Consider the following 20442-nt stretch of genomic DNA (forward strand, 5'->3'; position numbering starts at 1 on the left):
AGGGCCTGGTTCTCTGAGGGCACAGTCAGCACCTCCTTCTAGGAGGAGCCCCAGAGACTGGGATCTCCCCTCACCTCTTGCCCTTTGTATGTGCAGACACCTCCCATATGCAAATGCCCACACGGCCACCAGACACACACACAGTTGGCATCCACTTAAATGAAGGGCCTCCTCACCCTGGAGAATACTTTCTGGGGAACGAGGACCTCACCTGCAAGACATGACTCCCCTGTGGCTCTTCCTGTTCCTGCTGTCAGCTCCCCGATGTGAGTGACTCAGGGCTTAGACGTGAGGAGATGGGGATCCTACCTCTGAGCCCAGGACTCACTGTGTTCTCTCTGTCCCAGGTGTCCTGTCCCAGGTGCAGCTGCAGGAGTCGGGCCCAGGACTGGTGAAGCCCTCGCAGACCCTCTCCCTCACCTGCACTGTCACTGGTTACTCCATCACCAGTGGTTATTACTGGTGCTGGAACCGCCAGCCCCCAGGGAAGGGGCTGGAGTGGATGGGGTGCATACATAGTAGTGGGAGCACTTACTACAGCCACTCCCTCAAGAGCCGAACCTCCATCTCCAGAGACACGTCCAAGAACCAGTTCTCCCTGCAGCTGAGCTCCGTGACCACTGAGGACACGGCCGTGTATTACTGTGCTAGACACAGTGAGGGGAAGTCAGTGTGAGCCCAGACACTAACCTCCCTGAGGAGATAGCAGGGCTGGGCTGCAGGGAGCGTCCAGGACACCAGGGGGCGCTCAGGACCTGCAAACCCAGGCTCCCAGCTCAGAGGCTGTCCCTGGAGGGGCTGTGAGGGCTTCCTATTGGGTTCAGTGCTTCCTTCCCTCTTAGTTTCCCAGGGGCAGGTCCTGCTTCCTTCTTTGTGTCTCTAATTAGATTCTCTGCAGAAAAAAGCAGGAAGCAGCTGTGTTTCAGATCTGGTCGACTCCTTATCTGCTCCTTTCCTGTCACCAGGTCCCTGATGGTGGCTCTCTGGGTTGACAAGGAAAACATTGTAGGGATTCCCATCCCCTCACTGAGAGCAATGTCCCCCACCATCCATGCAGTGCTGAGCGGGGAACACGGAGTCCAGGCCCCAAACCTCACCTGAGGGTAATCAGCCCCTCGCTCTGCCCCAGGAGGAGCCCTTTGGGGGCAGTTAGCCGCTTGCCTCTCACTGACATGGCTGCACATGGAGGATTACAGTCTGACCCCTGTGGGCGCTGCCTCTCTGTGAGCCTGGAAGTGCCCAGCTCTCCGTGTGCCCTGGTTGGAGGCAGGAAGCCCTGCTGGGCCCTGTTCCCCGTGGGTCTCAGAACCTGGTCCCAGGGGATGTGTCCCAACACCTGTCCCGCTTCCCCTGGAGAACCACCTGCATCCTGCCAACCTGCTGAAGGGAGTCCTGGTCCCACCCACCTCTGCTGTGCCTCCAGCTCCGCAGACTCCACCCCATCCTCCCCCTCTGTCCTCTGCCGCCCACACTCTCACCCCATGGGGCCTGCACAGGACATCACGTGTGGATGCATCTGCCCTCTCCTTCCTGCCTGGTAGGTTTGGCCACATATGCACCCCCAGGTCACCCCCTCATGCCCATCTCCTGTGCCAGGCCCTCCCTGAGACGCCAGGGGCAGGGCCACTCAGCCGCCCTGCTGAGCCCATGAGTGCCCATTTGTGATGTCAGTCCATGGGGGCCCTGGTGAAAGCTGCCCATTGTCTTCACTAGCAGAGAGGTGTGGACAAGGAACCGGAAAGGCTGGTGACCCTTGAGCTCTGGCAAAGGTCAGGTCTGTGTACCCACCGTTTAGTCCAGACAATGGTAGCTGAAGCAACTTCCCCACCAGAGAGTCATGTAAATCCTTACTGACAAGATAGTCTGCCTGTTACTGGAAATTGCCTGCCTTAGGGCTATAGGTGTATCCCAAACTGAAGAAAAGGATGGTGAGGCCGGAGCCCAGGCCCAGTCCTTCCTCTTGAGCTGGGCTCCCGCCTGGTTAACCAATATTTTCCAAATTATTTCTTGTCTCATCTCTTTCATTTGCATGCGGCCCCTCTTCCAGAGCCGGAACCCTGAACCACACGGGGACGTGGGAATTCACAGGGTCCCTCCTGTGTCAGGTGGAGACACAGGTGAGCACTGAGCTCAGAGCACCTCCAACAGCTCACACTTAGGCTGAGGGAACCTCTAGGGGCCCATGAGCTCAGAGCATCGTGGTGGACAAGCCCATGGCCACTGGGGTCAGAGGGCAGACAGAAAAGGACTAGGGCTTGGTCACCTATGATGTTACCAACATCCCCCTGACCAGAGTCCAGGTACACAGGGAGCTCTGTGAATTTTAAAAGTTCAGGCAGAGCTGGGCCAGCATGGCTCAGTGGTTGAGTGTTGACCTATGAACCAGGAGGTCACCATTCAACTCCCAGTCAGGGCACATATCTAGAATGTGGGGAACATTCCCAGTATGGAGCATGTAGGAGGCTGCCGATCTGTGATTTTCTCTTAACACTGATGTTCCTATCTCTCTCTCCCTTCCTTTCTGAAATCAATAAAAAAATTTTTTAATAAATAAATCTATCTATATATATAAACAGGTGATATGCAAATTAGTCGGGCGTCACAACTGGCTCCAGGAGGCTGCGTCATGACCGCTCAGGAGGAGCTGCGTGTGCAGCTGGGTGGGAGGGGACTGCGTGCCGCCCCCACCCCAGCGGACACACACACACCAGGGCTGGAGGCATGCTCTGAGCTGGGATGCACAGCATGGTCAGAGCACACCCCAGTGGTTGGCAGCAGCGGCTGGAGCAAAGCAGCCCAGGTCCCAGGTGCCAGAGGGGAACCGGTGCCAGCAACCAGGGGAAGGAAGGCGTATTCTTGCACGAATCTTCCTGCATCGGGCCTCTAGTACATACTTAAAATATTGCAGATTGGATTCGCAGTGGAGTCATATATGGGAGGCAACTGATCAATATTTCTCTCTCACATCAATATATCTCTTTCCTTCTCCCTCTCACCTTTACTTTCCCTCTAAAAATGAATGCATATTTCCTCAGATGAGAATAAAGAAAACTATATCTATAGCTATACCTTTAAGTACATCTAAAAAATACATCTACATCTACACCTTTATGTCTATATCTATCTCTACATCTGTATCCATATAAGTCAATGAACATATTCATAGGTGAGGGTAAAGAAAAGAAGATCTACCTATGTCTATCTCCATATCTATATCTACATCTATATCTATATCTATATCTATATCTATATCTATATCTATATCTATATCTATATATCTATATCTATACCTATACCTATATGTATATGTATATGTATATGTATATGTATATCTATATCTATATCTATATCTATATCCATGGGAGCAGAGGCACATTGATGTTATCCCTAAGGAGTCACTGATTGTGCCCACATCCTACTTCCTGACCACCTCCTGCAGCATAGCCCCTGGTGTGGAAGAAGAGGTCCCCGGGCACGGTGACCAAGACCCCAAGGAGAGCCTGGTTCTCTGAGGGCACAGTCAGCACCTCTTTCCAGGAGAAGCCCCAGAGACCGGGACCTCCCTCACCTCTTGCCCTTTGTATGTGCAGACACCTCCCCTATGCAAATGTCCACACAGACACCAGACACACACACACAGTTGGCGTCCACTTAAATGCAGGGCCTCCTCACCCCGGAGAATACTTTCTGGGGGACGAGGACCTCACCTGCAAGACATGACTCCCCTGTGGCTCTTCCTCTTCCTGCTGTCAGCTCCCAGATGTGAGTGACTCAGGACTTAGACGTGAGGAGATGGGGACCCTGCATCTGAGCCCAAGACTCACTGTGTTCTCTGTCCCAGGTGTCCTGTCCCAGGTGCAGCTGCAGGAGTCGGGCCCAGGACTGGTGAAGCCCTCGCAGACCCTCTCCCTCACCTGCACTGTCACTGGTTACTCCATCACCAGTGGTTACTGCTGGCACTGGATCCGCCAGCCCCCGTGGAAGGGGCTGGAGTGGATGGGAAGCATATGTAGTAGTGGGAACACTTACTACAGCCCCTCCCTCAAGAGCCGAACCTCCATCTCCAGAGACACGTCCAAGAACCAGGTCATTGGTAACATCATCCCTGCAGCTGAGCTCCGTGACCACCGAGGACACGGCCATGTATTAATGTGCTAGATGCACAGCGAGGGTAAGTCAGTGTGAGCCCAGACACTAACCTCCCTGAGGAGACAGCAGGGCTGGGCTGCAGGGAGCGTCCAGGACACCAGGGGGCGCTCAGGACCCGCAAACCCATGCTCCCAGTTCAGAGGCTGTCCCTGGAGCAGTTGTGAGGGCTTCCTATTGGGGTCAGTGCTTCCTTCCCTCTTAGTGTCCCCGGGGCAAGTCCTGCTTCTTTCTCTGTGTCTCTAATTAGATTCTCTGCAGGAAAAAGCAGGAAGTGGCTGTGTTTCAGATCTGGTTCACTGCTCATCTGCTCTTTTCCTGTCACCACTTCCCTGATGGTCGCTCTCTGGGTTGACAAGGTAAACATTGTAGGGAATCCCATCCCCTCACTGAGAGCGACGTCCCCCACCATCCACGCAGTGCTGAGAGGGGAACACGGAGTCCAGGCCCCAAACCTCACCTGAGGGTGATAAGCCCCTCGCTCTGCCCCAGGAGGAGCCCTTTGTGGGGCAGTTAGCCGTTTGCTTCTCCCTGAAATGGCTGCACATGGAGGTGTAGGGTCCGACCCTGCAGGCGCTGCCTCTCTGTGAGCCTGGAAGTGCCCACCTCTCCGTGTGCCCCAGATGGAGGCAGGAAACCCTGCTGGGCCCTGTTCCCCGTGGGTCTCAGAACCTGGTCCCAGGGGACGTGTCCCAACACTTGTCCCGCTTCCCTGGTGAAACACCTGCATCCTGAGAACCTGCTGAGGGAGACCTGGTCCCACCACCTCTGCTGTGCCTCCAGCTCCGCAGACTCCACCCCATCCTCTCCCTCTGTCCTCTGCTGCCCACACTCTCACCCCATGGGGCCAGCACAGGACATCCCATGGGTATGTGTCTGCCCTCTCCTTCCCGCCCTGGTAGGTTTTGCCTTAAATGCAGCCCCACGTCACCCCTCATGCCCATCTCCTGTGCAAGGCCCTCCCTGAGACGCCAGGGCCAGGGCCACTCAGCCGCCCTGCTGAGCCCACGCGCAGTGCCCTCGTGTGATGTCAGCCCGTGTGGGCCCCTCCTGTGTCAGGTGGAGGCACAGCTGAGTACTGAGCTCAGAGCACCTCCAACAGCTCACACCTGAGATGAGGGAACCTCCAGGAGCCCATGAGCTCAGAGCATCCTGGTGGACAAGCCTGTGGCCACTGGGGTCAGAGGGCAGTCAGGGAAGGGCTGGTGCCTGGTCACCTATGATGTTACCAATGACCTGCTGACCAGAGCCCAGGTGCACAGGGAACTCTGTGAATCCTAAAAGTGCAGGGACAGCCCAGCCAGCATGGCTCAGGGGTTGAGCAGCCACCTATTTTACCAGGAGGTTATGGTTCAATTCCCAGTCAGGGCACATGCCCAGTTTACTAACAACATCTCCAGTGTGGGGTGTGCAGGAGGCATCCAGACAATGATTCTCTCTCATCATTGGTGTTTCCATGTCTCTCTCCCTCTCCCTTCCTCTCTAATATCAATTAAGAAATATTTAAACAAATCCTATATAATAAAGAGCTAATATGCAAATGGTGATGATGCCCTTACGCCATCACACAGTAATGGCTCAGACACTCAACACTGTGGAGAGAGGAATGGGACCAGCCAGGCACAAATGAGCTCGTGAGAGAGGAATGGGAACCAGCCAGGCTGTAGCCCGGGAGAGGGACAAGCTGCCCACTCCACGGTCCCAGGTGCTAGTAGCTTAGGCTACAGGCCAGGAGAGGGACAAACTGCCTGCCCTTCAGTTCCGGGTGCGAGTGGCTGCGCCTGTGGCCAGGGAGAGGGACAAGCCGCATGCCCCATGGTCCCATCGCCTGCGGCTGCGGCCGGCCAGGGTAAAGAAGGCCTGGGTTCTGGTGCCTGTGGCTGGCCAGAGAGAGGGAAGCCAAGGTCCCCAGTGCCTGCAACCAGCAAGAGGAGGGGATACTGGGTCCCAGGTGCAGGGCAAGGCAGAGGCAATTAGGGGCGATCAGGCAGGCAGGCAGAGGTCGTTAGGGGCAATCAGGCAGGCAGATGTAGCTAGGGGTGATCAGGCAGGCAGAGATACTTAGGGGCGATCAGGCAGGCAAGCAAGTGAGCAGTTAGGAGCCAGCGATCCCCGATTGCAAGAGGCAGTTGGACATTCCCCGAGGGGTTCAGGATTGGAGAGGGAGAGGCCGGGCTGAGGGATACCCTCCCCCGCGGCATGAATTTCATGCCCTGGGCCTCTAGTTAGTAAATACATAAATGAAAATGTAGCCGGTTTGATTCACAGAATGGGCATATATGGAAGGCAAATGATCACTATGTCCCTCACACATCAATGTTTCTCTCTGTCCTCTCTCTCCTTCCCTTTCCTCTAAAAAATCAATGAACATATCCTCAGGTGAGGATAAAGAAAACAGTATCTATATTTACACATATGTGTACATCCACAAATACATCTACATCTGTATATCTATGTCTGTCTCTACACCTATATCTATTTCTAGAGCTATATCTACATGTCTATCTATATCTATATCAATATCTATATCTATATCTATATCTATATCTATATCTATATCTATATCTATATCTATATCTATATCTGTATCTATATCTATATCCATGGGAGCAGAGACACATTGATGTTATTCCTAAGGAGTCACTGATTGTGCCCACATCCTACTTCCTGACCACCTCCTACAGCATAGCCCCTGGTGTGGAAGAAGAGGCCCCTGGGCATGGTGACCAGGACCCCAAGGAGGGCCTGGTTCTCTGAGGGCACAGTCAGCACCTCCTTCCAGGAGAAGCCCCAGAGACCAGGACCTCCCTCACCTCTAGCCCTTTGTATGTGCAGACACCTCCCATATGCAAATGCCCACACGGCCACCAGACACACACACAGTTGGCGTCCACTTAAATGCAGGGCCTCCTCACCCCGGAGAATACTTTCTGGGGGACGAGGACCTCACCTGCAGACATGACTCCCCAGTGGCTCTTCCTCTTCCTGCTGTCAGCTCCCAGATGTGAGTGACTCAGGGCTTAGATGTTAGGAGTTGGGGACCCTGCATCTGAGCCCAGGACTCACTGTGTTCTCTCTGTCCCAGGTGTGCTGTCCCAGGTGCAGCTGTAGGAGTTGGGCCCAGGAGTGGTGAAGCCCTCGCAGACCCTCTCCCTCACCTGCACTGTCTCTGGATTCTCCATCACAACCAGTCCTTACTGCTGGGACTGGATCCGCCAGCCCCCAGGGAAGGGGCTGGAGTGGATTGCAGCAATATGTTATGAAGGGAGCACTTTCTACAGCCCCTCCCTCAAGAGCCGAACCTCCATCTCCAGAGACACATCCAAGAACCAGTTCTCCCTGCAGCTGAGCTCCGTGACCACCGAGGACACGGCTGTGTATTACTGTGTGAGAGACACAGTGAGGGGAAGTCAGTGTGAGCCCAGACAGAAACCTCCCTGAGGAGACAGCAGGGCTGGGCTGCAGGGTGCGCTTAGGATACCAGTGGGCGCCCAGGACCAGCACAGGGCCCTGATCAGGAGCCTGTGGAGAGTTAAAAAAGACACCTTTTCCTGTTCCTCTTAAAATAGTTTTGCTCTGAGGCTCAGCCACAGAGCTCACAGGAAGCCCTGTCCTAGGTATAGTTTTAGGGATTGTGTTTGTGAACAAAAAGGGGGCTCTGTCCTAAATCTGACAAAACTCAGTGACTGACAGGACCCTCACAGGTGGCTCTGATCACACATTCCTACCTGGGCAGGTCATGGTGAGCACTCATGCCCCAGGCCTATGACTTCTTTTCTAAAAGGCTCCTCTTTGCCTGAAGCACCCCATCCATGGTTCCTGTGCATCTGGGTTAACACACCTGTGACATCAGCATGACCACCCTCAGGAGAGCACCTCCTGTTCACTCTCCTGTCACCCAGTCCCGCCTTGCTCTCTCCCACCTCCATGTCACTCCTCACCTTCCCTCCTTCACTGCAAATGCACAAACGCAGCTGCAAACGGTTATTCTCCGGAGCATTGGAGGTCTTCCTCCCCAACAGATGTCGTCAGTTTGGCTGAAATAAAATCTTATGAACATGCTCTCCATGTTTGGACATTTCTTACACCAACGTGTTGTCTTTTCTTCGTTTACCACACACGTTCACACATGTTTCTCCCGTGTGGGGAGGGAGGTGCACACAATCATAAAACCTGCTGCCTCCACACGATGGTGGTGGTGACTCTAAAGAGTTCGCACCCTTTGGTGTGGGGATGACGCTCCAACCACTGAGCCCGCCATCCAGCTCCATGTGTAAATGATGGAAACTCTCCCCTGTGAGAGGCTGGGAACAGGGCTTGTGCACACGACCAGCAGGGAAGTGGAGGGAAATGTGTGCTTTGGGGAGGCAGCTGTGTGCTTGTGAGAGTGGCAGCAGGTTAGAGACGGAGGCTGCGGCCACAGCGTCCAGCCCAGCCTCTCCTGCCTCCTCACAGGCACATGTTAGAGTTTTGTGGATGATCTGATTGTGGAAAACAACAAGGAGAATCTTTCAGTCTCAAAATAAAAGCATCATCCAATGCAAATTCTTATTCCCAAACCCCAGAAAGCAACATGGCCCACGGCGGGTGAAGGGGAGCGAGAGGAAGCTCCCTCCACACGCCTCTGGGGGAGCACCCCTGGGTCCTCATCAAAACCCCGAGGAAGGAGGACTCTCAGTCCTGGAAGCTGACCCCAAAGGAATGGGGTCAGGGTGACGGGTCTCAGGAAAGGAGGGAGGGAGGGCGGGTCAGGACGGGACCCCCTGTGGCTAGCATCCTTGAGTCCTTTCCCATCTGGGGTCGCCCCTAGGATGACAAGGTCAGGCATGCAGCCCAGGGTCACAGCTGCACCTTATATGCAGACTCCATGCAAATGGGGCTCTCCCCCTGCTCATAAAAGGGGGCCCTTACCCAGCAGGTTGGGGAGACACCCAGAACCCAGGTGCCTGAGACAGGACCCAGCGGCTCCACCATGGACTTGGTGCCAAGCTGCGTTTTCCTCCTGATCATTTCTCAAGGTCATTCTCAGGAGTGGGAGCGCTGAGACCTGTGCCTGTGCCTGTTTGTGCTTCCATGTGACTCTAAGTCCCCCTGTGTCTCTGTGTTTGCAGGTGTCCAGTGTGAGGTGCAGCTGGTGGAGTCTGGGGGAGGCCTGGTGCAGCCTGGGGGGTCTCTGAGACTCTCCTGTGTAGCCTCTGGATTCACCTTCAGGGACTATCACATGAACTGGGTCCGCCAAGCTCCAGGGAAGGGGCTGGAGTGGGTCGCCTACACTAGTTATGGTGACGGTAATCCCATATACTACGCCAACTCTGTGAAGGGCCGCTTCACCATCTCCAGGGACAACGCCAAGAACACGCTGTACCTGCAAATGAGCAGCCTGAAAGCCGAGGACACGGCCATGTATTACTGTGCGGGAGACACAGTGAGGGGAAGTCAGTGTGAGCCCAGACACTAACCTCCCTGAGGAGACAGAAGGCTGGGCTGCAGAGAGCGTCCAGGACACCAGGGGGCGCTCAGGACCCACAGCACAGAGAGCAGCCCCAGGAACAGGGGCAGGGGGAGGTGGAGGGAAGGGCCTTCCTGTTGGGCTCAGGGATTTCCTCTCAAGCTCTCAGCTGCCTCCAGGGAAGGCTCCTGCTCTTTCTCTGAGGCTCTAATTTCCCGCTTTCTCACTGCAGACCCCAGAGGAGGAGGTGACACAGCTGCTGGCAGATGACATATGGGCAGTGATGGGGACTCTCCTCACCATGTTCCTGTATTTCCTGCTTTTCTTTCTCAGCAGAGACCATCCTCAGGGCTCTCCTCGGCCTGTGGTTGGAAACTTTCCCACCAAGAGAGACCCCAGCACAGCCCAGGCCACTGTGTGCTGAGCTCAGGGACTGAGCCACATGCCCACCTGCCCCATAGGGGCCTTCGTACTGACAGGCCCACAGTAAATAAAACATGTACACATCCCACGGGCAGTGGAAGCTGGATGAAACCATCTGAATGGTGCAAAGGGCCCCTGAGGGCTGCTCTCTGGTCGCCTCACCTGTACAGGTGCCAGGATTTGCTGTTTCTGGTTCCACAGGAGCAGGAATTGACCTCAGCTCTCTTCCTATAGGCGTCACACCAGCACTGATGTGAGAGGATTGCAGTGTGCGTGTCCCGTGTAGTGTAGTTCAATAGGGACGTTTAGCAAGTTTCATTGGAAATCATCTAATTTCAACAAGCAGCTGACTTGGGAAATCTCTTGGTGAAGGAGACAGCTTTACAGTTTTCCAATCTTTTTTACTTAAAACCATGGGCTAAAGTTTGACATTTCATAATGACGGTGTTGAGTCCTCTGTAGATTACTCCTCTGAGGGCGCAGACGGGATAATAACCCAGGTAGAGGCTGCTTGTTGGGTTGTTGCTCTATCTCGGCATTTCCCAGCCTCCATGTTATAGGTGCTGTAGTGGCTCCACCTCCACCTGACTCAAGTCTGCAGGACGGAGGGGACCTCCCACTCTTCCCTCCTTGCTCCTTTGATGGGTTTCCAGGAGCCATGAGAACCCACTGTGTCTGCAAAGCTTCCCCGAGTCATGCACTGCTCCCCAGACCTCTGTGTGTCTCCCCTGGTCCTCTCCTGATTGACAGCTCTGGCGACTACAGAACCTTTCACCACTCAGGAATGGGACTTGGTGAAACCACGAGCTGGTTCTTTGAAAAGATTTAAAAAAAAATTGATGAACCATTAGCCAGACTGAGCAGGAAACAGAGAGAGAACCAAAATTAATAAAGTCATAAATGAATGCAGAGAAGTAACAACTGACACCCCAGAAATAAAAAGAGTTCTAATAAAGAACTATGAACAACTGTATGCCAACAGGCTGGACAATGAGGATGAAATGGACAAATTCATAGAAAAACACAGTACCCTAAAATGAAACAGGAAGAACCAGAAAACTTGAATAGACCAGTAACAACTGAGGAAATAGAAGCAGGAATCCAAAAACTCCCAGCAAACTAAAGTCCTGGTCTGCGTGCCTTCACAGGGGAGTTTTACCAAACATCCAAAGAAGAACCAACACCCATACTCCCCAAACTATTCAGAAAAAATCCAAGAGGAAGGAACACTTCCAAACTCTTTTTATGAGGCCAACATTATCCTATCTCCAAAACCAGATGACACTACTAAGAACACTAATTACAGGCCAGTATCCCTGATGAACATAGATGCTGACATTCTCAACAAAATATTAGCAAATTGGATCCAGCAGTATTTTAAAAAGATCATACACCGTGTCCAATTGGGATTTATCCAGGGATGCAAGCTGGTACAATATTCACAAATCAATAAACGTGATACATCACATAAACAAACTCAAAAACAAAAAATAACATGTCCACATCTATAGATTCCGAAAAAGCATTATACAAAACCCAGCACCACATTTGATAAATACTCAGCAAAGTGGGAGAAGAGGGCTCATATCTCAACATAATAAAGGACATGTATGACAAACGTACAGCCAAAAACATATCCAATGATCTGTCTGTGTCTCTCTAGTTCATGCTTTTGGTTCCCAGGGACCCAAGCAGACACTGCACTTCCCCCCAATACTTGGTCCATGGACTCTAGAGTCACACTCTGATCTTAGTTTGTCCTCTGATCACTCTGTAGAGCAACTAGTGTCAGAGGGAACTTCCTGTCTCCTGAACATGAACCTCCTTGTCTTTTACTTCTTTCTCAGCTGGTGAAGGTTGATTTCTCTTGATTGTCATTACTGGTGACTGTCAAATGCATCTCGCATTTGAAAGCTTCTCTTTTCCTTTTTAAGACAAATGTCTCTCCTGGGTCTCTGTGCAGGTCTCCTGCAGCAGAAGGGTCCAGTGTGGAGAGCACAGGCCTGATGCAGGGCTCACTGTTACCACATGTGGACACTTGAACAAGCTGCAAACCTACTTAGAATTTTGTATTTAGTTGTTGAAATGTTATCGTGACCACAATCCTCCCACAGGACACTCTCACCTGCACGGAGGCAGGGGCCTCCCCGTAGGTCTCCCACTCAGAGCTCCCTATATAGCAGAAGGACATGCAAATAGGGCCCCCTCTCCCAATAAAACCAGCCCCAACACTGCAGCTCTGGGACAGGAGCCCAGCCCCGGGATCCCAGGTGTTCCCATTCCCTGCTCAGGACTCAACACTGACCACTCACCATGGGGTCTGGGCTCAGCTGTGTTTTCCTTGTGGCTCTTTTAAGAGGTAATTTATGGAAAAGAAGAGACACTGAGTATGTGAGTGGACATGAGTGAGAAAAACAGTGGACGTGTGAGCGTTTGCTGACCAGGACGTCTCTGTGTTTGCAGGTGTCCAGTGTGAGGTGCAGCTGGTGGAGTCTGGGGGAGGCCTGGTGCAGCCTGGCGGGTCTCTGAGACTCTCCTGTGCAGCCTCTGGATTCACCATTAGTAGCTACTGGATGCACTGGGTCCGCCAGGCTCCAGGGAAGGGGCTGGAGTGGGTTTCTACTCATACTGGTGGTAGCACATACTACGCCGACTCTGTGAAGGGCCGCTTCACCATCTCCAGAGACAACGCCAAGAACACGCTGTACCTGCAAATGAGCAACCTGAGAACCCAGGACACGGCCTTGTATTACTGTGCAAGAGACACAGTGAGGGGAAGTCAGTGTGAGCCCAGACACAAACCTCCCTGAGAAGACAGCAGGGCTGGGCTGCAGGGAGCATTCAGGACACCAGGGGGCGCTCAGGACCAGCAAACCCAGGCCCCCAGCTCAGATGCTGTCCCTGGAGGGGTTGTGAGGGCTTCCTATTGGGGTCAATGCTTCCTTCCCTCCTAGTGTCCCAGGGGCAGGCCCTGCTTCCTTCTCTGTGTCTCTAATTAGATTCTCTGCAGGAAAAAAGCAGGAAGTGGCTGTGTTTCAGATCTGGTCCACTCCTCATCTGATCCTTTCCTGTCACCAGGTCCCTGATGGTCGCTCTCTGGGTTGACAAGAAAACATTGTAGGGATTCCCGTCCCCACACTGAGAGTGATGTCCCCCACCCTCCACACAGTGCTGAGCGGGGAACACGGAGTCCAGGCCCCAAACCTCACCTGAGGGTGGTCAGCCCCTCGCTCTGCCCCAGGAGGAGCCCTTTGGGGGCAGTTAGCCTCTTGCCTCTCACTGACATGGCTGCACATGGTGGTGTAGGGTCGGACCCCTGCAGGCGCTGCCTCTCTGTGAGCCTGGAAGCACCCACCTCTCCGTGTGCCCCAGATGGAGGCAGGAAGCCCTGCTGGGCCCTGTTCCCGGTCGGTCTCAGAACCTGGTCCAGGGGACGTGTCCCAACACCTGTCCTGCTTCCCCTGTAGAACCACCTGCATCCTGATAACCTGCTGAAGGGAGACCTGGTCCCACCCATCTCTGCTGTCCCTCCAGCTCCGAAGACACCACCCATCCTCCCCCTCTGTCCTCTGCTGCCCACACTCTCACCCCATGGGGCCTGCACAGGACGTCCCTTGTGGCTGTGCTCTGCCTTCTCCTTCCCACCTGGTAGGTTTTGCCTTAAATGCACCCCCAGGTCATCCCCTCATGTCCATCTCCGGTATCAGGCTCTCCCTGAGACGCCAGGGCCAGGGACACTCAGCTGTTCTGCTGAGCCCACGGGCAGTGCCCACTTTTGATGTTAGGTCCTGGGGGCCCCGCCTCTGTCAGGTGGAGAAACAGCTGAGCACTGAGCTCAGAGCACCTCCAACAGCTCACACCTGTGCTGAGGGAACCTCCAGGGGCCAGTGAGCTGCAGAGCATCATGGTGGACAATCCTGTGGCCACTGGGGTCAGAGGGCAGTCAGGGAAAGGCTGGGGCCTGGTCACCTATAATGTTGCCAACGACCCACTATTGACAGAGCCCAGGTGCACAGGGAGCTCTGTCAATCCTAAATGTGCAGGGACAGCCCGGCCAGTATTGCTCAGTGGTTGAGCGTTGACCTAGGAACCAAGAGGTCACTGTTCGATTCCCTGTCAGGGCACATGCCCAGGTTGCTGACAACATCTCCGGTGTGAGGCATGCAGGAGGCAGTCAATCAATAATTCTCTCTCATCATTGATGTTTCTATCTCTCTATCCCGCTCCAATTCTCCCTGATATCAATTAAGAAATACTTAAACAAATACATACATAAATGAAATGTTGCCGATTTGATTCACAGTATGGGCATATATGGAAGGCAACAGATCAATTTTTCTCTCTCACATCAATTTTACCCTCTGTCCTTCTCTCTCTCTTTTCCTTTCCCTCTAAAAATCAATCAACACATCATCAGATGAGGGCAAATAAAACAGTATATATATATATATATATATATATATATATATATATATATACACACACATACACACACACATATATATACACCTATAAATACATCTACAACTATATCTCTATGTCTAGCTATATCTATATCTATATCTATATCTATATCTATATCTATATCTATACCTATATCTACATCTACATCTACTTCTACATCTACATCTACATCTACATCTACATCTACATCTACATCTATATCTATATCTATATCTATATCTATATCTATACCTATATCTACATCTACATCTACTTCTACATCTACATCTACATCTACATCTACATCTACATCTATATCTATATCTATATCTATATCTATATCTATGTCATCTATAACTCTGGAAGAAGAGGCACATGGATGTTAACCCTAAGGAGTCACTGATTGTGCCCACATCCCACTTCCTGACCACCTCCTGCAGCTCAGCCCCTGCTGTGGAAGAAGAGGTCCCTGGGCACGGTGACCAGGACCCCAAGGAGGGCCTGGTTCTCTGAGGGCACAGTCAGCACCTCCTTCCAGGAGAAGCCCCAGAGACCGGGACTTCCCTCACCTCTTGCCCTTTGTATGTGCAGACACCTCCCATATGCAAATGCCCACACGGCCACCAGACATACACACAGAGTTGGCGTCCACTTAAATGCAGGGCCTCCTCACCCTGGAGAATACTTTCTGGGGGACGAGCACCTCACCTGCAAGACATGACTCCCCTGTGGCTCTTCCTCTTCCTGCTGTCAGCTCCCAGATGTGAGTGACTCAGGGCTTAGACATGAGGAGATAGGGACCCTGCATCTGAGCCCAGGACTCACTGTGTTCTCTCTGTCCCAGGTGTCCTGTCCCAGGTGCAGCTGCAGGAGTCGGGCCCAGGACTGGTGAAGCCCTCGCAGACCCTCTCCCTCACCTGCACTGTCTCTGGATTCTCCATCACAACCAGTGGTTACTGCTGGGACTGGATCCGCCAGCCCCCAGGGAAGGGACTGGAGTGGATGGGAAGCATATGTTATGATGGAAACACTTACTACAGCCCCTCACTCAAGAGCCGAACCTCCATCTCCAGAGACACGTCCAAGAACCAGTTCTCCCTGCAGCTGAGCTCTGTGACCACCGAGGACACGGCTGTGTATTACTGTGCAAGACACACAGTGAGGGGAAGTCATTGTGAGCCCAGACACTAACCTCCCTGAGGAGACAGCAGGGCTGGGCTGCAGGGAGCGTCCAGGACATCAGGGGGCGCTCAGGACCCGCAAACCCAGGCTACCAGCTCAGATGCTGTCCCTGGAGAGGTTGTTAGGGCTTCCTATTGGGGTCAATGCTTCCTTCCCTCTTAGTGTCCCAGGGGCAAGTCCTGCTTCCTTCTCTGTGCCTCTAATTAGATTCTCTGCAGGAAAAGAGCAGGAAGTGGCTGTGTTTCAGATCTGGTCCACTCCTCATCTGCTCCTTTCCTTTCACCAGGTCCCTGATGGTGGCTTTCTGGGTTGACAAGGAAAACATTGTAGGGATTCCCGTCCCCTCACTGAGAGCAATGTCTCCCACCCTCTACGCAGTGCTGAGAGGGGAACACGGAGTCCAGGCCCCAAACCTCACCTGAGGGTGATCAGCCCCTCGCTCTGCCCCAGGAGGAGCCCTTTGGGGGCATTTAGCCGCTTGCCTCTCACTGACATGGCTGCACATGGAGGTGTAGGGTCTGACCCCTGTGGGCGCTGCCTCTCTGTAAGCCTGGAAGTGCCCACCTCTCCGTGTGCCCCAGATGGAGGCAGGAAGCCCTACTGGGCCCTGTTCCCCATGGGTACAGAATCAGGTCCAGGGGACGTGTCCCAACACCAGTCCTGCTTTCCCTGGAGAACCACCTGCATCCTGAGAACCTGCTGAAGGAGACATGGTCCCATCCACCTCTGCTGTGCCTCCAGTTCTGCAGACACCACCCCATCCTCACTCTCTCTCCTCTGCCGCGCACACACTCACCCCACGGGGCCTGTACAGGACGTCCCGTGTGGCTGTGCTCTGCCCTCTCATTCCCGCCCTCGTAGGTTTTGCCTTAAATGTCACCCCCTCATGCCCATCTCCTGTGCCAGGCCCTCCCTGAGATGCCAGGGTCAGGGCCACTCAGCTGTCCTGCTGAGCTCACGGGCAGTGCCCACGTGTGATGTCAGGCTATGGGGGTCCCTCCTGTGTCAGGTGGAGACACAGCTGAGCACTGAGCTCAGAGCACCTCCAACAGCTCACACCTGAGCTGAGGGACCTCCAGGGGCCCGTGAGCTGCAGAGCATCCTGGTGGACAAGTCTGTGGCCACTGGGGTCAGAGGGCAGTCAGGTAAGGGCTGGGCCTGCTCACCTATGATGTTGCTTAAGTCTCCTGACCAGAGCCCAGGTGCACAGGGAGCTCTGTGAATCCTAAAAGTGTAGGTGGAGCTGGACCAGCATGGCTCAGTGGTTGAGTGTTGACCTATGAACCAGGAGGTCACCATTCTATTCCCAGTCAGTGCACATATCCAGATTGTGGGAAACATCCCCAGTGTGGGGCATGCAGGAGCCTGCTGATCTATGATTTTCTCTTAACACTGATGTTTCTATCTCTCTCTCCCTTCCTCTCTGAAATCAATAAAAAAAAATTAATAAATAAATAAATCTGTATATATAAACAGGTGATATGCAAATTAGCTGGGCATCACCACCAGTTCAAGGAGGCTGTGTCACCACCGCTCAGGAGGAGCTGCTCGCACAGATGGGTGGGTGGGTGGGTACCGCGTGCCGCCCCCACCCCAGCGGACACACACACACCACCGGTGGGGTGTGCTCAGAACTGGGACACACACACCAGGGCCGGGGGCGAGCTCGGAGTGGCCGTGTGGCGCGGCTCGGATCAGCCCCCAGTGGGTGGCAGTGGCTGGAGAAAAGCAGCCCAGGTCCCGGGTGCTGGAGGGAAACCAGAGCTGGCAGCCGGGAAAGGAAGGCTTACTCCAGCAAACCCTTCCCGCATCGGGCCTCTAACACATACATAAATGTTGTGCAGATTGGATTCCCAGTGAAGTCATATATTGGAGGGAACTGATCACTATTTCTCTCTCACATCAAAGTTTCTCTCTTTCCTTCTCTCTCTCTCCTTTACTTTCCCTCTAAAAATGAATGAATATATATTCAGGTGAGGATAAAGAAAACTATATCTATACCTTTATGTACATCTGCAAATACATCTTCATCTGCATCTTTATCTCTACATCGATCTCTACATTTGTATCTATATCTATATCTATATCTATACCTATACCTATATCTATATCTATATCTATATCTATATCTATATCTATATCTATATCTATCATCTCTGGGAGAAGAGGCTCATTGATGTTATCCCTAAGGAGTCACTGATGGTTCCCACAACCTACTTCCTGACCACCTCCTGCAGCACAGCCCCTGCTGTGGAAGAAGAGGTCCCTTGGCACAGTGACCAGGATCCCAAGGAGGGCCTGGTTCTCTGAGGGCACAGTCAGCACCTCCTTCCAGGAGAAGCCCCAGAGACCAGGACCTCCCTCACCTCTTGCCCTTTGTATGTGCAGACACCTCCCATATGCAAATGCCCACACGGCCACCAGACACACACACAGTTGGAGTCCACTTAAATGCAGGGCCTCCTCACACTGGAGAATACTTTCTGGGGGACGAGCACCTCACCTGCAAGACATGACTCCCCTGTGGCTCTTCCTCTTCCTGCTGTCAGCTCCCAGATGTGAGTGACTCAGGGGCTCAGATGTGAGGAGATGGGGACCCTGCATCTGAGCCCAGGACTCACTGTGTTCTCTCTGTCCCAGGTGTCCTGTCCCAGGTGCAGCTGCAGGAGTCGGGCCCAGGACTGGTGAAGCCCTCGCAGACCCTCTCCCTCACCTGCACTGTCTCTGGTTACTCCATCCAGTGGTTACTGCTGGGCCTGGATCCGCCAGCCCCCAGGGAAGGGACTGGAGTGGATGGGAAGCATATGTTATGATGGAAACACTTACTACAGTCCCTCCCTCAAGAGCCGAACCTCCATCTCCAGAGACACGTCCAAGAACCAGTTCTCCCAGCAGCTGAGCTCCATGACCACAGAGGACACAGCCGTGTATTACTGTGCGAGAGACACAGTGAGGGGAGACAGTGTGAGCCCAGACACAAACCTCCCTGCAGCAGAGGCTGCAACCACCAGGGGGCGCACAGGACCCACAGCACAGAGAGCAGCCCCAGGAGCAGGGGCAGAGGGAGCAGGGAGGGAAGGGCCTTCCTGTTGGGCTCAGGGATTTCCTCTCAGGCTCTCAGCTGCCTCCAGGGAGGGCTCTTCCTTCTCATGTTCTCACTGCAGACAACAGTGAAGAAGGGGCATGGTGTTTGCAGGTGACATGTAGGCAGGGAGCGAGGACTCTCCTTCACCAAGTCTTTTATTTTCTGTTTCTCTTTCTCTGCCAGGAGACCATCCTCAGCACTCTCATCGTCCTGGGTTTGGGAAACGTTCCCACCGAGAGAGACCCCAGCACAGCTCAGGCCCCTGTTCCTACCTTTCCCTCTCACAGGCCCACCTGTCCCCACCTTTCCCTCTCACAGGCCCACCTGTCCCCCCCTTTACCTCTCACAGGCCCACCTGTCCCCACCTTTACCTCTCACAGGCCCACCTGTCCCCACCTTCCCTCTCACAGGCCCACCTGTCCTCACCTTTTCCTCTCACAGGCCCACCTGTCCCCACCTTCCCTCTACAGGCCCACCTGTCCTCACCTTTCCCTCTCACAGGCCCACCTGTCCCCACCTTCCCTCTCACAGGCCCACCGGCCCTCACTTTTCCCTCTCACAGGCCCACCTGTCCCCATCTTTCCCTCTCACAGGCCCAACTGTCCCCACCTTTACCTCTCACAGGCCCACCTGTCCCCACCTTTCCCTCTCACAGGCCCAACTGTCCCCACCTTTCCCTCTCACAGGCCCACCTGTCCCCACCTTTCCCTCTCACAGGCCCACCTGTCTTCACCTTTCCCTCTCACAGGCCCACCTGTCCCCACCTTTCCCTCTCACAGGCCCACCTGTCCCCACCTTTCCCTCTCACAGGCCCACCGGCCCTCACCTTTCCCTCTCTCAGGCCCACCTGTCCCCACCTTTCCCTCTTACAGGTCCACCTCTCCCCACCTTTGCCTCTCACAGGCCCACCTGTCCCCACCTTTCCCTCTCACAGGCCCACATGTCCCCACCTTTCCCTCTTACAGGCCCACCTGTCCCCACCTTTCCCTCTCATAGGCCCACCTGTCCCCACCTTTCCCTCTCACAAGCCCACCTGGGCCACCACGACCAGGATCATCCCCCAGGACCTTCCACCACAGCGCTCCGTCCTCCCTACCTGTTGAATGAAAAACACAAGGGCTTTAATCTAACAGACAGGAGTGGGTAGAACTGGTCTGTATTTTGAATTTCTAGAGGTTAAGAAAGTAACAACATCTGCAATAACTAATACATGGAGTAAGACTAACACTGCAGGTTAAACATACGTGAACTTCAAGAAGTCTAAGGAAACTCTCCAAAAGGGAACACAGAATAAATTTTCCACAAAATAGCCAAGTGTCAGGAATGTAAGAGATGATAAAGCAGTCAAATAGCCATAATGATAAACGCGTAATCTGCACATAGACCGAACGACCGAACAGCAGAACAACCGTCCACACAACCTTCTGGACGACCACGCTCTGACACACACTGGCACCAGGCCAACCAATGGGAGTGCAATGTGATTGGACGGGGGGGGTCCACCACTGCCCCAAGATCACCCTGCAGAGGGAGGCCCAGGCCACCAGCCTGCGATGCTGTGGCGGGTGTGCAGGGCAGCCAACGATCACCCCACATTTGGAGGCCCAGGCAAGCCAAGCAATTGCACCCCACGCCTGTTTCCCACAGAGGGAGGCTACCAGTGGTGGGGGAAAGGGGCAGAAACACACAGATGGCAAGCAGTGGCAGCAGCGAG

The 20442-nt window shown here is 53.7% G+C and overlaps 1 gene segment (V, D, J or C); it reads left to right on the forward strand.

Moving 5' to 3' along the window:
* Window positions 1–15148: 15148 nt before the first annotated feature.
* Window positions 15149–20442, forward strand: part of LOC308242749 (Ig gamma-2 chain C region-like) — a 471879-nt gene continuing 466585 nt past the window's right edge. Inside the window, exons 1-2 of the C gene segment in view lie at window positions 15149–15224; window positions 15306–15619.

Source organism: Plecotus auritus (genome assembly GCF_963455305.1).
Source record: "Plecotus auritus genome assembly, chromosome: 1".
NCBI classification, from domain to species: Eukaryota; Metazoa; Chordata; class Mammalia; order Chiroptera; family Vespertilionidae; genus Plecotus; species Plecotus auritus.